Source organism: Lycorma delicatula, chromosome 8 (genome assembly GCF_047948215.1).
Source record: "Lycorma delicatula isolate Av1 chromosome 8, ASM4794821v1, whole genome shotgun sequence".
NCBI lineage: Eukaryota > Metazoa > Arthropoda > Insecta > Hemiptera > Fulgoridae > Lycorma > Lycorma delicatula.
The window spans coordinates 125,010,518-125,025,868 of record NC_134462.1 but is presented as its reverse complement, the minus strand read 5'-3'; the positions used below and the strand labels follow the sequence as shown (position 1 = coordinate 125,025,868).

The window sequence follows — 15,351 nt, the reverse complement described above, 5'->3', positions numbered from 1 at the left end:
ATATCCAGAAAAAATATTTATTAATAATAATATCTAGAAAACTAATGCTCGTTTACATTATGGGAGGAAAAATTTGTGCCCTTGCGGGTATTTTATATATATATATATAGTGAGTTATTACAAAGCAATGTAATAAAATTTCGATCTATAATAAAAAAAAAACAGAGAAGAAATTAATTATAAAAAACTCATTTTGTTTTTTTTTTTTTTTTGTAAAGCGTGTGGTTTTAGCACTTTGGGGTTGATATAACCCCAACTAACCGCTCGGCACATGTCAGAATAAAATTCATAATCGTAGTAGTATATAGTATTATGTTTGCCCAAGGGGCGGTTTGTTATGTCATAAATTAAAAAAAGAAAAAGTAATAATAAAAGGATCCAGCAGGCCAGGCCGGCTGGATATAACTAAACGCATCGTAGCTTATATATATGTATAAATATACGGCGAAACACAGACTGTAAACTGCCGTGCGCATTAATGAATTCATAAGCCAATTTGTATGTTTTTGAAACTGCCTCTGGAAGACTTATAGATGTATTTTCTTTAAACAGTCCATCCTACGAAATATACATTTAGCTATCGTCAAACTGGAAATAGTCACAGACACACGCACACACTTATATAAATAATAAACACAAGTAGAAACATATGTTTTTTATTGCTTTTAAAATTTATAGGTCGAACTGCAATTAATTTACTGACTTATTGAAAAGAAAATTATTGTTTTGAATAAAATAAAATAACGTAATTAAAAGTTTATAATTTATTTCAAAATTGGTTCGTAATTAAATTATCATATTTTTTAACAGAACACTTTTTTCTGTCTTATTTATGTGTTTGGAAGGAAATGAAAAATATTATGTGGTAAAACAAGGAATTTAATTTACTTAAAATTTTATAGGAACTGGGTAATTTTGAGCCTATTGCTAAAGAAAACGCCTCCTCTTAACGATCTATTTTTCAAATATATTTTGCTACGTAACTAGAAAAAATGTTAGAAACTTCCATTTAAGAGAAAAAGAAATCGTACCATGAAACGATTTTTATTCTTTAGTTTCTTTTCTTATCTTTAATGTATTTATAATTATTTATTTATTTATTGGAAGGAAATAAATTGAAAATTTATTAAAAACATCTTGCCTTTACATGAAAATAGAAAAAAATTTTCTTTTTTAGTTCCAAAGATAGCAAGCTATTCTTTGGAATTCTATTGTACGGTTGTTCTAATACACTCACATTTTCAGAAGTTTCTATAATATTTTGAATTTTCAAAAAAATATTTTGAAATGCGCGTAAAAAACATGTCAGAAAAAAGTCATCTCTGTTTTATCAGATGGTATATAAAAAAAAAAATAATTAAAATATTAGGTTTTGGCTCAGATTTATTACTCTTAATTGGCTTGAGGTAAACGAACTTTTTTAAAATGGTGAACCGTTGTAGAATATTTTAGTTTTTAGAAAAAAATTAATTTATAATCACCAAACTCTTTCTCTTTTTTCTGTTTAGCCCTCGGAACCACCGTAAGGTATTACTTCAGAGGATGATTGAGGATGATATGTACGAATGTGACTGAAGTGTAGTCTTGTACCGTCATAGGTCGACCACTCCTGAGAAGTGTGGTTAATTGAAACCCAACCGCCAAAGAACACCGGTATTCATGATCTAGTACTCAAATTCGTATAAAAGTAACTACTCTTTCTAGGATATAATCACTAAGCTGTAAAGTACGAGAACAATTGCAGAGAAAAGTAAAGCTTTGTGCTGTATTCTACGCTTTCGTAAAGAGAATTTTCTAACTATGATTGAGATAACAGGAGGGTTAGATTCAAAATATGAATATAGGGGCAAAGTTTTCCCGTCGATCAGATCAAGTGGAAAAGGTCCCTAAGCATGCCTCAATTAACATATTAAAAGTCGAGAGCCTCACTACCATTCCGACGTTTGTTTATAAACAAAACAAAATTTTAAAACATGCTTTTTTCACTAATTTGGCTGTAGGTCGTTAAATATTGATTTTACAGAAAAGATTGCTCATGCCAAAAATGTAGAGCGGAAAGTATTACACAAATAAGTTCATAGACACATTCCGATCAGATCGAACATAAACGCTCTACATACTCTTATATGGGGTAATGTAAGGTAGCCGACCGCACCGTTTCAACACGCGCTTGCGATATACAAATACCTATAACTTTCGATTTACGATAGATAATGCAAAAAATCAAAATGCCATCGATAATTGATACCTAAACAAATACCTTTTGGTAAATTAAAAAAAAAAAATTGTACATTTACGATAAATATATTATAGTATAATGTTGTCAGTTCGAAGTATTTTCAGATTTATTTATCAAAAAGGCTTACAAATAAAACCGAATTCAAAAAATAAAAATAAAAAACTACGCGAATATATTCTTAAGATTAGTTATGAACGTAAGAAGTTTCGTAGCAAAATATATTGTGGTTTTTTAAATATTAGTAATTTTAAAATCATTGTATTTCAGAAAACGTATTTTGGAACTTTAATTAAGTAAAAAACACCAATCATAACTTAGTAAAATTTTACGAAATTAAATATTTAGATGGTAATATCAGTTTTATGTAAATTTTAATTTTTGACTCAGTTTTGTGAGCGTAATATGTTTACAAAATGCGTCCGTGCGCACCAAACAGTGAAAATAACAATATAAATAAATGTTTGTAAAAAGTTAACGAGAACAGATTTTTATGTTAAACTTGTTAAAGTTATTCAGAAATATGTACTTTATTGTATTTTAACTTTCGATTTCATTATTTTTAGAAAAAAATAATTGTTTATTATAAAAAACGAGTTTTTTTTCTGATGTAACAGATTACATTCTCACATTTATCTTATGAAAATCTTACTAGACGTTTTTTGTGTAAAGTTTACCGTTTTACAACTTTTGTTTGACAAAACGTTCGATAAATTCAGTATTTAACTAGTTACAACCGAAAAAAGTGACTACGACAAGTTTACACCGATATAGAGTGGGACTTTTATGTAGATTTCATCATAAGAAAGTTACCTATTGTAATGAGTACCATGATTCGACTTCCGAAAAATATTAAAATGTATTTGGGTTTCCCATCCCCCAGACCCCAAAACCACCGTCAGCTCAAAAGTTTATATATATACATATATATAATTATATATTTCAATTTCTTGTGGATACGATAACTGCCGTAATTTTGCGCGAATCACTTTCAAATTGTTCCGTAAAAATAACTCGTCCCAAAATCTCGGTCGCGTTCGTTAACGGCCAAAATCGGACTATTGGGGCGGAAACATAGGGGGCTTTTTCGAAAAAAAAAAATATCGCTATAACTTTCTTATTAAGTAAAATATCGAATTCGTTTAAAGTTCCTACTATTTTTTTGGATAAAGGCCTAAAACTTACATACGTGAATTTTTTTTATATCACCAACGATTGGCCCAGGGGGTTGAAAAATGGGGTTCCGAAGCCAAAAAAAATCATGTCACCCTTAACAGGAACAGTATCGAATAGGTTTTAAGTTGTCGTTATTTCTATAAACATTACCAAAAATGTTTGTCTGAAACAATTTTTCATATAACGAACCCTTATGGCAAGGGATGACCGAAATGTTGCTGGAATTGTAAGATGGGGCTTGTATGCTAAACATGTGCTTAACATTGAGTAAATTTGAAGTTTTTCTTAACTTTAAGGTAGAAATCTTTTTTATCCTCTGCTTAGCACCGGTGAAATCTATCTCTGCCTTCCGGCGTGCCGAAAGCGATTTCTTAGATCCACCCGAATATCTCAAACTTTTTTTGGTAAATTTTTTGGTTAGATTTTTGAATTTTTGAATTGAGGTATAATTAGGGATCTTTTCCACCTGGCCTGATTGACAGGAAAATGTTTCCCTTATAACCATGTTTTAAATTTAATGCTCCTACTCTAACCGTTTTAATAAACCTTTTTCCTTCACGACCTGTTTTTTTATCCTGTTATTATCTGGGATCATGAACCTATCTATGTAATATTGTTCTAAAAAAGCTTTTTACAAGCAAAAGAATTTCTTACTTATAAATACATTCGAAATTACTCGGTTTTCTTTACAACTTGCCCCTCTTTTAAAACCGATCATTAGATTATTTAGTTTTAATAAACGATGTTTTCTTATACAGAATTTATTGACCATCAAAATTATAATCTGTAATTTTTAGTTCGATTCCTTCTAAATCAGCTTGTTGCGAGTTTGATTTCGGGCAAAGTTGTTACATATTTTTTACGTATCATTTCATTCTTTCTCGTTAAAAGTATATAACAAAAATCGTTTTTTTTAATCTTCAGTCATTTGACGCAGCTCTCCAAGATTTCCTGTTTAGTACTAGTCGTTACATTTCAGTACATCCCTACATCCTATAACCTTAACAATCTGTTTTACATATTGCAAACGTTGCCTGCCTGCACAATTTTTCCCTTCTACCTGTACCTCCAATATTAAAACGATTATTCCAGGATGGCTTGCGTAAGTCTTCTAGGCCTAAGAAGTCTTCTAAGCCTAAGAAGCCTAAGTCTTCCTCTTCTTTTAAATATATTTTTCCTATTTGTTCATCTATTTGCCGCAACACCTCTTCATTTGTAACTTTATCTACCCATCTGATTTTTAATATTCTCCTATAGCATCATATTTCAAAAACTTCTAATTTTTTCTTCTCAGATGGATAATCGGATGATAATCGGACTTGGACGATCTATCCGATCGTCCAAGTTTCACTTCTATATAAAGCTACGCTCCAAACATATACTTTCAAAAATGTTTTCCTGATGTTTAAATTAATTTTTGATATAAACAAATTATATTTCTGACTGAAGGCTCGTTTCATCTGTGCTTACAAAAATTATTAAAAAAAATAATTGTAAAAAATTACAAAAATCGTAATAACAAAAATAATAAATATACCGGGAAAACAGCCGAAAATTAAAGCAGATTTATGTATAGTTTGCCGTAATTTCTATAGGCTTTTATAAGTAGTGATAACACCTTACTAAAACAATATAGTTAACAAAATAAAATACTAAATTTCTAGAAGCTGATAGTTTATAATAGATAGAGTAACCCACGAAGAAACTTTCAAGACATTTTCCACTTGTAAAAATAAGGAAAAAATTCATATAAACATATGTTTGGAAACGCTTTGATTTCGAGTTACGGCCGGCGAAAATTTCGCCCGGATTTCAGACCTTCTAATAAAAAGAAGTTCTACTGTCACTTTTATGTCCCAAATTAAGAAGTAAAGTTGATGGTTTTTTATGTAATTTCAGCTGAAAAATAGGATAAAACAGGTCCCAGAAGGTACTTTTTAAGATATTCGACGTAAAACACTAAACATTTTTTTTTTTTTTTTTAGGTTTTCAGTACGACCCACCGGGTTGGTCTATTGGTGAAAGCGTCTTGCTAAATCAGCTGATTTGGAAGTCGAGAGTTCCAGCATTCAAGTCCTAGTAAAGTCAGTTATTTTTACACGGATTTCTATTATTATTAATTATATTATTTCTATTATTATTTTATTATTGGATACCGGTGTTCTTTGCTGGTTGGCTTTCAAGTAACCAAACATCTCAGGAACGGTCGAACTGAGATTGTACAAGATTACACTTCATTTACACTCATACATATCATCGTCTGAAGTATTATCTGAAAGGTAATTACCGGAGGCTAAACAGAAAAAAAAGCTTTGCAGTACAATAGTTTTCTTGAATGACTAATAAATTCGAAAGATTTAGTAACAAAACATGTAGAGAATTTAATTTTGAGAAAATTAATGTAAATACAACCAATAAAAAAGTAAATGAAACATTTTTTAAATCTTTTTTTTTTATTGAAGCAAAACAGACAGATAATCGTATTATTTTTTCTGTATATAAATGTAATAAACATACTTGTTAAACAAGAAAAACTCTAATTTCGAAAGTAATTTTAAAGGAAATACAAAATTTATAAAACAATATTTTAGGTTGTGTATATTCAATAATTTACACAGTTAAATCCGAAATAATTACTTAAAAAACTACATTGAAATATGTTATTTTTGAAATATTTAAGAAAGCTTTGTTGTGTAGGTTGTCAATACGGTTAGCTGGTCAACAATGAAAATAGTTTTCTTGTTTGAATCTGTTCTCATAAATTATCATATTGATAAATGTAGTGTAGTGTTCTTATATCGTAATGAAAAAAATGCCGTTTCAGTTTTCTAACGAACCAGGGCCACCAAAAATATTTTACGTCGGGCAGACCGCTGTGCACATTGGAAAATAATTACTGTAACTGAGGTTTATTATTCTGTTACTATTTATCATTTCATGTATTAAGCTAGATTTTCTGATTTTGCTGTATTAAGAGTAATTTTTATTAGGTACAGAAAGAATAATAAGATTTTCTCTCTATTTTTTGTCTGTTTTGCTTCAATACAAAACCAATTTTTTAAATTTTTTATTTACTTTTCATTGGTTGTATTTACAATAATTTTCTCAGAATAAAATTCTCTACAAAATTTTTTACTAAGTCTTCCGTATTTATTAGTTATTTAACAAAGCTACCAACTACAGGCCTAAAAAAACTTGTTTTTTGACACCGAATTTTGTGTTTTACGTCAAATATCTTAAAAATTACTAGAACTACAATTCTAGGACCTGTTTATCCTATGTTTGAGATCAAATTACATAAGAAACCACCAACTGTAATTCTTAATTTACGTCCTAAAAATTACAGTAGGGCTTCTTTTTATTAGAAGAGCTGAAATCTGGGCGAAATCTTTCGCTAGCCGTAACTCGAAAACAAAGCGATTCCCAGACCTATTTTTATGTAAACGTTTTTCATTATTAGAAAATGCACTAGAACATGTACTACAAGTTTCTCTGTATCTTCGTAAAAAATGAAGAAACTGGTATATATTTCATAAACTATAACCTTTTTCATGCTAAATAGTTTTATATTTATCAAATTATATATTTTGTATAAAATAATAAATAATTATTGCTGGAGGATTGAAAATTTACTAATATATTTGAGAGAAAAATTCATAATATTTTCATGTAATTTGTAACAGGACAGTATTTATATTTTTTTTTTTGGAATTGTTCATCTCTGGACCGCGTGAACAAATTTCATTTTTCGTTTGTGGTTTTAATCTTCTGCCAACTCTTAGTCATCATTTTTCTTATTTTTTCTCTATATTCTTCTGTGTGATATTATTTATTCTTAAAAAATTTCCTGTCTAAAACTTTAATCGTTTGGAGATTCTACAAATGAAAAATGTGTAGGTTGGCAGTATTAACAGCTGGTCTACAATGAAAATTGTGTACTCGGTTGAATCTGATATCTCTAGAAGCCTGTCGTTTTTACTTTTGAAATAATCTAAGCGGTTGAAAATTTTTATTTATTTGATTTTTTTTTTAATAAATATTAATAATTATAAATTTATAGTAGTTAGTGCAAATCTCGAGTTATAAACAACATAAATTGATACTTAACAAGCGGTTGGTAGTTACATTCATGGTAGATGAATTCATTTAGTATGATTTAACTTAGATCTACATATTACTCTGTTTTAAGAAAAAAAACATGGTTAAAGTTAAAAAAAATAATAAAAAAACGTAAAAATAAGTAAATGCTGTAGATTTAATTAAAAGATAATAGTCCCAAACATCTTACGAACATGACGTTACGGTCTTATTGACCTACAATTTAATTTTATTTTTTGAACACCGACTATTAAGAACGTAACAATATTAATTTTAATTTTGAATTTGAATTAATATCTTTTGGGAAATCCCAGATGATGAAGTAACGGCTCCGAAAGTTTTCGGCTCGGATATATACTTTTAAAATTGTTAGTAAGTGGAACTTTATATAAAAATATATGCTTTCTCGTTTAGAATTTGAATAAGATAAATCAGTTAGTTGGATTAAAGCTGATAGAAAATAAGAATTATTTTTATTTAATGTAAATTACATTAAATTCTTTCATTCAGCTTGTAGTTCGACATCCGTTCAAGGATATTTAAATTTTTTTAATTATCGCAACAATTTTCTTAAAAAAATAATAAATTAATATTATACGTATATACAGAGTATTTATTATGTGCGAGAGTATATCTCCTATTCACCGACGGATAACAAATTGTAAATAATTTATGAAATAAAATATACGTAAATGCATATTATAAATATAACCTACAACTTATATTAAAACCGAACTGCAGCAGGAGGTTGATATCAAGTCGGCTTTTACGATAGCTTAACCAAATGCGGTAGTGCACACCGTCCTGGCTCTTATAGAGTAGATATATTTCGTATGCGGTCGTGCTATATGAAGAAGGGGGAATCTGATGCGATATGTTTTGACGTGTTATGGATGTGTACCATGCATCATGATATACACAGGTGGTCTCTACCACGTGCCAAACTAATGGACCTACAAATTATCGTGCATTCTAATCCTCGATAAGGCATCCATCATGATAGTACCTAACCCTTTAAATATTATAATTAGGATCTATACATTGAATTCGATACTACGCGAGCTTGTTGTAACTTACCTATACGCTTACAATCATGTGTGTGTGTGCGCGCGCGCTTGCTTGCTATCCGGTCTCGTACTTTAAAGAATACATTACATCTTTTTTTATATATTTTTTTTTTTTTTTTATCTTTTATCAATCTTATATTCTTTATCCTCTTTTAATATTTTTCTCGTTGAATAATACAAACTACAAACTGAATCATAACCTTTGGGTTCATATCTTTTCTAGGGACAATAATAAATAGTAATAATGCTAATACGAAAAATTCTTTTACTAATAATTTTTAGTAAAATTAATGGCTAACGTCTAAAGATATGTAAGTTACGTTATTCTTTAAGATGTCACTGAAAAATGTTTTGATGTATCAAAAAACATAGAGCAATAGAAATAAATATATTTCCGTAGAACCTGAGGCCGATAAAATATTAAATCTGTTAAAAAAATAGTAATAAAAATTATATATTTTTTATTTTTAATCGTGGTTAAAGTGAGGTCTTTATGACATCTTGACCGTTTAGGTATTTGGTATTTGTTGGTTTATAAACCCTTAATTTTTCAAATTTCTAATCGTTGAATAAATGTCAGTAAGTCTTTATTAGGGTTCTTGATCCTTTTTACTTTCTTATACGAAGTAAAGCAAGTATTATGAACGCGAAAAATTTCGGTTCGCAGATTTGAATGGAAATATCCATTTTGACCACCCCTGAATCCATTGTGGCTAATTTCAGCGTGACGCCTGTACGTACGTATGCCTAACTAAATTGATAAAGTTACCTCAAACTCCAAAATCATAAATTAATCCCTAAAACAACACTTTGTGTGTAAAGTGTTGTAAGTTAAAAATTCCCTAGAAAGGGAATTAATTAAAAAAATCATTAATTAATTCCTCAAATAAATAGAACAAAATAATTCTAAACGTACGTATGTATCTCGCATAACTCAAAAACAGTGGTTGGGTTTCAATTAACCACACATTTCAGGAATGGTCGACCTGAGACTGTACAAGACTACACTCATACATATCATTCTCATTCATCCTCTGAAGAATTTTCTAAACGGTAGTTACCGGAGGCTAAACAGGAAAAAGAAAGGTATTTAACAGTTGTAATAGATTATGTTGGCCAAACTGATCCACCTCCCTTTAACACAACAGTTGAAACCACAAATTGACAAGACGTTTACGTTGACAAATTTTAAAACAAATGACGACCATCTGTTATAATTTAGGCATATGACAATTTTTTTACAAATTACATGTGAAGTTTTAATTAATGTTATAAATAGGAAGAATATGAGAGTTCCTGAAGATGGAATTTAATTCCGAAAGCGCTTGAACGCGTTGCACTCAATTGTTGATAAGCGGTTTTTCATACATTAACTATAATTATATACTTATATCAACGGGCCATACGTAACAAAATTAAAATAATTATTAACCTCTGATTGTAAAAAAAATTTTACAATAAATAATAATTCAGTATTAACAACAAAAAAAATGAAAAAATATCAGACTTTATTAATGAAAAAGATTTTATGTGCTTTTCATTTTTTTTTAATGTATACAAGCTGTTGTAAGTTACAAAGTGCAGAAAAAATTCTTGATTTTAGGGGTCTCATTTTTATATAATTTAGTACAGTTACAACCGTCGTTAGCACAATATTCAGACCAGGACTCATTTCTTTGGAAGTCAGAGCTTCTCTGTAGATCATGCACATGTCCACGCAAACTGTGGAGAATTTTGTTTCACTAGTGGGTTGTATACTATGGAATCTTCCAGACATTGAACGAATACCATCGGTGCATATTACGACGAAATTTTTCCACTCTATGTTTGCCTCGTTTATAAAATCATTTAAGATAGCAACTAATGCGGGTGGCTGTTGCTTTGAGTTCTATTGGTTTACAGAAAATTAGTCTTCTACTGCTGATATACCGTCACAAAATCGAATAAAGGCAATGAAATGAGCGCTTTATTGGTTGCTAAATATTGTCTCATCAAGTTGAATTGAAAACAATTTGTCACGCAACTTTACGAAAAGGTGATGCTGTACAACTTCAGCTATATCACCGATTCGACGGGTAAGAGTATCAATTGATAGAGATATGGACTGTAATTTTTTTGGCAAAATTATCTCCAAACAAAGTTTCTACAATCTCAATTGCAGCTGACAAAATAAGCTTTTCACCTATGTGAGGCTTTTTACATCTGGCTATTTTACATGAAACTTTGTAAGACGCAAGTAAAGCTTTTTCTTTCACAGACAAAGTTTTATTAAAAATGTTTGCTTTTCATATGATTTTAACTTTAATTCGAAGAATTATCGGGGTTTGTTAACGTACTCACTATGAAGCGTTTCCAAATTTCGTGTAAGTATATTAGATTTCACACTGTCTGCTGCAAAAATGTTTAAGCAAATGACCCACAGGGACCTTTCTTATTGATTTCCTTCAGTACTAGTAAACCCAAAATTTAAGTATTCTTGAGAATATTTTCCTGATTTTATTTTCGGAACCACGCTCGTCTGTACACGTTTTGATGTTTCACTATCGTCTAATGCTGGCTTAGGCTCACTTAACAATTTATCCATAATTCTGTATAAATCTACTACTGTGAATATTTAATACCGTGAATTGCAATTAATACGCAACTTACAACATACACATTCACGAGATTTGATAGCGATAGAAGGATCGACTCGACTGAGACTGGCTGGAAGTGAACGAGGTGCAGCATTAATACACGTTTGCGCAGAGGGTCACGCAGACGTTCCAGAATGTTTGAGACAAATCGGAACTTCTCACGAAGACGCGAGAACGTCCGATATGGTGGACGTAAGACAGAGAGCAATAGAGATGCATAGATTCTGGTTTTGTCAATGCACCGAATCGGTGTTGCCAAATAATCAGAATTATTATTATAAAAATATAATACAAAATTATTATAGGAAAAACTGTTTTTCCTATAAGTGTTCAATGTAATCATCATTCATCACACGGCACACATTAAGCCGATAGGAGAGTCCATCCCATACTTTAATCAGCAAGTCTAGAGTAATTGATGCGAAAGCTGCTTCAATCCTGTGTCTCAAATAGGGTAGGTCAGCCGGTAACGATGGCAGACACACTTGATCTTTTATAAACCCCCCAAAAAAAACAATCGATCGGGATCAGATCGGGCAACGTGGAGGCCACGGCAAACAAGCTCTGTCATCTGGTCATCGATGACCGATCTAGCAGTCGGGGAGAATTTCATTCAACTGATCGCGTGCAGCGTTATGCCAGCGAGGAGGCGCACCATCTTGTTACCAGATAAAATTCTGTGGTTCGTATTGCAGTTAAGAAAAGATCCATAGTTGTAGCACATCAAGGTATTGCATTCCAAGACACACTTCTTCCGCGAAATAGAACAAGACAATTTTCTGATCCACAGATACGCACATAATGAGTGTTCACTTTTCCATTAACATTAAATATCTATTCGTCATTGAATACGAAACGATAAAGAAAGTCTTTATCGTCAGGGTGCATCATTTCATTTGCGAAACTAGCAAGCAAACCATAATCTGTAGACTTTAGAATTTGTATCGTTTACAGCTGTAAACGATACGGACGCGATTGTGTTTCCTTAAAACCCTCCACACAGACGTCACTGGAATTGCTAATTCTCAACGGATTTAGCCTTCCCAACGGATTTCCTAGGACTACGCAAAAAGACTCTCTTACACGTTCGACATTCGTTTTTACGCTTCTCTTTACAAATACAGCCAGTGGTTTCAAATTGTTTATACCATCTACGAATGTTATTGTCATTCTGGGGATCACAACGGAATTCCAAACGGAACGGACGTTGAACGGTAATTACAAATTTACACTTGGCATACTGCAAAACACAGAACGCTTTCTGTTGGTGGTTCGCCATCTTTGCTACTAGCGCTTTCAAGCGTAAGGTACAAACAAAGGTTTTATGAGCTTGCAACCAACTAAAACTGTTTGAGTTGCTCTTTATTTCATGTGTAACTAAGTACGTGAAACTTGGGAAATATTATGTAGCTTTAAAACCCCGATATTCATTTTGAAACACGCTGAATTTTAACGTCTCTATGTGTTCCGTAACATTTCCAGATAATCAGTCGCATACACGCGTTTGGAATCCCAGAACACTATCAAGATAATTTGTTTTGCAGCGGATTGTATTTTGATTTTTTTTTATTGTTGCGAACCATAGTGCCGGTATTCCATGCTTTGTCGTTTTTTCTGCCGGATCGTAACGGCCTTGAAGAATTTCGTCTCCCGTCACAATTATTGAAAAGGAAGTCATCTCCCTCGTCACGATAACCTTTCACGATGAACGGTAATTACAGATTCACACGTTGAAAATTGCAAAACTTAGAACGGTTTCTGTTGGGGTGTCGCCATTTTACTGCTAGCGCTTTCAAGCGGAAGGTACAGGAAATAGTTTATGAGATTGCGCACAGCTAAAACTGTTTTGATTTCCTCTTTTATTTTATATATAATTTATTAATAAAATTTGAGAAATATTACGTAGCTTTAAACCCCCCTCACCATATTCAATTATAAACCTAGATAAAATTAATTTTTAAATTAAATTATAAATTATATGTTTGAGACCGAAGATATCTGAATCGTTCCTTAATTTGAGCTCTTATATTTTATTAACAATATGGGAAAAGTAAAGTCCTATTTCGATCTTAGTGGCCGAGTGGTAGCTTCTCAACCTTTCATCCGTAGGTCCTGGGTTCGAATCCTTCGGTCAGGCATGATATTTTTTATACGCCAAAAATTTCCATTTTTTTAGGGTAAAATGACCAAGGAAGTCGATGCCTACAGTCTTAAAAAAAACGAATTGCGTATAAAAACAGCTATGTAATTTTTTGATTGTTTAATTGTAACGTAGAAGTTATTGAAAATAGAATCCTGGATTACGGCGGGTAATCTTCTATTTATAATATCCCTATATGTAAATATTAAAAAAAAATTACTGATAACAGAAGGATTTATTTAATAAAGAGTCATTTTGTATTAAATAAAATATTATTTAATATTTACGATATATATCGATAAAATGTCACATTGAAGATTACGTACAAATAAATTGATTGTTACATTGAAAATTATTCTGATTGTAGTTTATTTCGAAGTCGTTATCGAAATGTTTGATATCGATAGTCACCGTAAGAAGATCTGTTAGAAAAAAGGGTGGTAAAATCAAGCGAGCGAATGATTCCTAGTCGACGACTCATTATAGTCGATTGTGGATATATTCTATTCATAACTCCACTATCATCATCATCACCAGCGTACTTGTTCTTCCGTCGTCGCCCAACACAATTTATTTAATTAAATATTACTCTATTAATCAATTATATAATAGAAGGAAGTCTATATACAGAGTTAATAATAGTTAACCTAAGTTACACAATTAAAAATATTACCATCACACATGGAGAAAATCGTATCATCTTTTCAAAAAATTGATAAATAAAATGTATAAGTTATGTAATAATTAAAATACCATTGTTATAAATTTCTATTTATTATTATTTTTTGTTTCTAATTATAAAGCGTTATGAATAATTAATTTTACGTGTGTTCTCATATGCGATTGTTTTGACTTTCTTTCGCATTTAGCATTCACTCGGCACGGTTTCTCTTGTTGACTTTAAAACCGCATACCTTGACTGCGTGTAGTCTATAATTTTCTTTGGTGCTGCCTTATGTGAAATTACAAAGATAATCATAATAAATTATAATGGAAGTAAGCAGCAAACCTCCGAGAAAAATATTGTTTAAAAAAACCAGCGTGCTTGTTGTCTTTGTTATTCATGATTTTCAAACTAATATATAAATATAGTAAGTAATTTTTTTTAAATCTAGTTACTATTTCCATAGTTTTAATTATCGAAAGTCACATAATATTCTCTTGATTTTTCAGTGTACTTATAGAAATATACGTAGCATATTTCATCGAGGCGTTTGTTAATACAATAAAATTTCTAATTATTATTAAAATTAAAAAGTTTACAAAATTTATAAAATCTGTATTTAATCGACCACTTTATTATAAATGTTATTCTATGGCGAAAGACATTAATTTGGCTGCTGATAAATCCTTTCCTCTTATATAGAATGTCACACGAAAAAACTTCCAGGACACGTCTGCTGGTGAAATTAATGAATAATGTTCATATAAATATAGGTCAGAAAATGCTTTGTTTTCCATTTACGGCTAGCGAAAGATTTTCCTCGAATTTTCGCTCTTCGAATAAAAATAAGACCTACTGTAATTTTTGGAACCCTAATTAAACAGTAGAGTTGGTGGTCTCTTATCAAATTTGATGTGGAACATAGGATAAAACAGGTTCCACAACTGTCGTTCCAGTAGTTTTTAAGATATTTGACATAAAACAAAATTCGGTGTCAAAAATTAAGTTTTTTTTTAGGTTTGTAATATAATAGCTTTGTTAAATGACTAATAAATACAAAAGATTTAGGAAAAAAACTTGTACAGAATTTTATTCGGAGAAAAAGAATGTAAATTCAGTCAATAAAAAGTATATAAAAAATCTTTAAAATCAGTTTTTAGTGAAGCAAAACAGATTAAAAATAGACAGAAAATCTTATTCTTTCTGTAGCTAATGAACATTATTCTTAATACAGCAAAACGGAAAAATCCTTTATTTACCGACCACTTTGGTTGTAATTTTGCATCGACTCCAAAAACAACGCACATTGAAGTGTATATCGCCAACAAATTTTT

At 30.7% G+C, this 15,351-nt stretch overlaps 1 protein-coding gene across 3 annotated transcripts in view; it reads left to right on the top strand.

Annotated features, from left to right (window-relative positions):
• The window catches only part of Awh (LIM/homeobox protein arrowhead), a 455,485-nt gene that overhangs the window by 146,509 nt on the left and 293,625 nt on the right, over nt 1-15,351 (top strand). For all 3 annotated transcript variants that reach the window (XM_075372512.1, XM_075372511.1, XM_075372515.1), the window contains exon 2: nt 5,398-5,496. The gene's annotated coding sequence lies outside the window, so the exon portion shown is untranslated. The remainder of the gene's footprint in view (nt 1-5,397; nt 5,497-15,351) is intronic.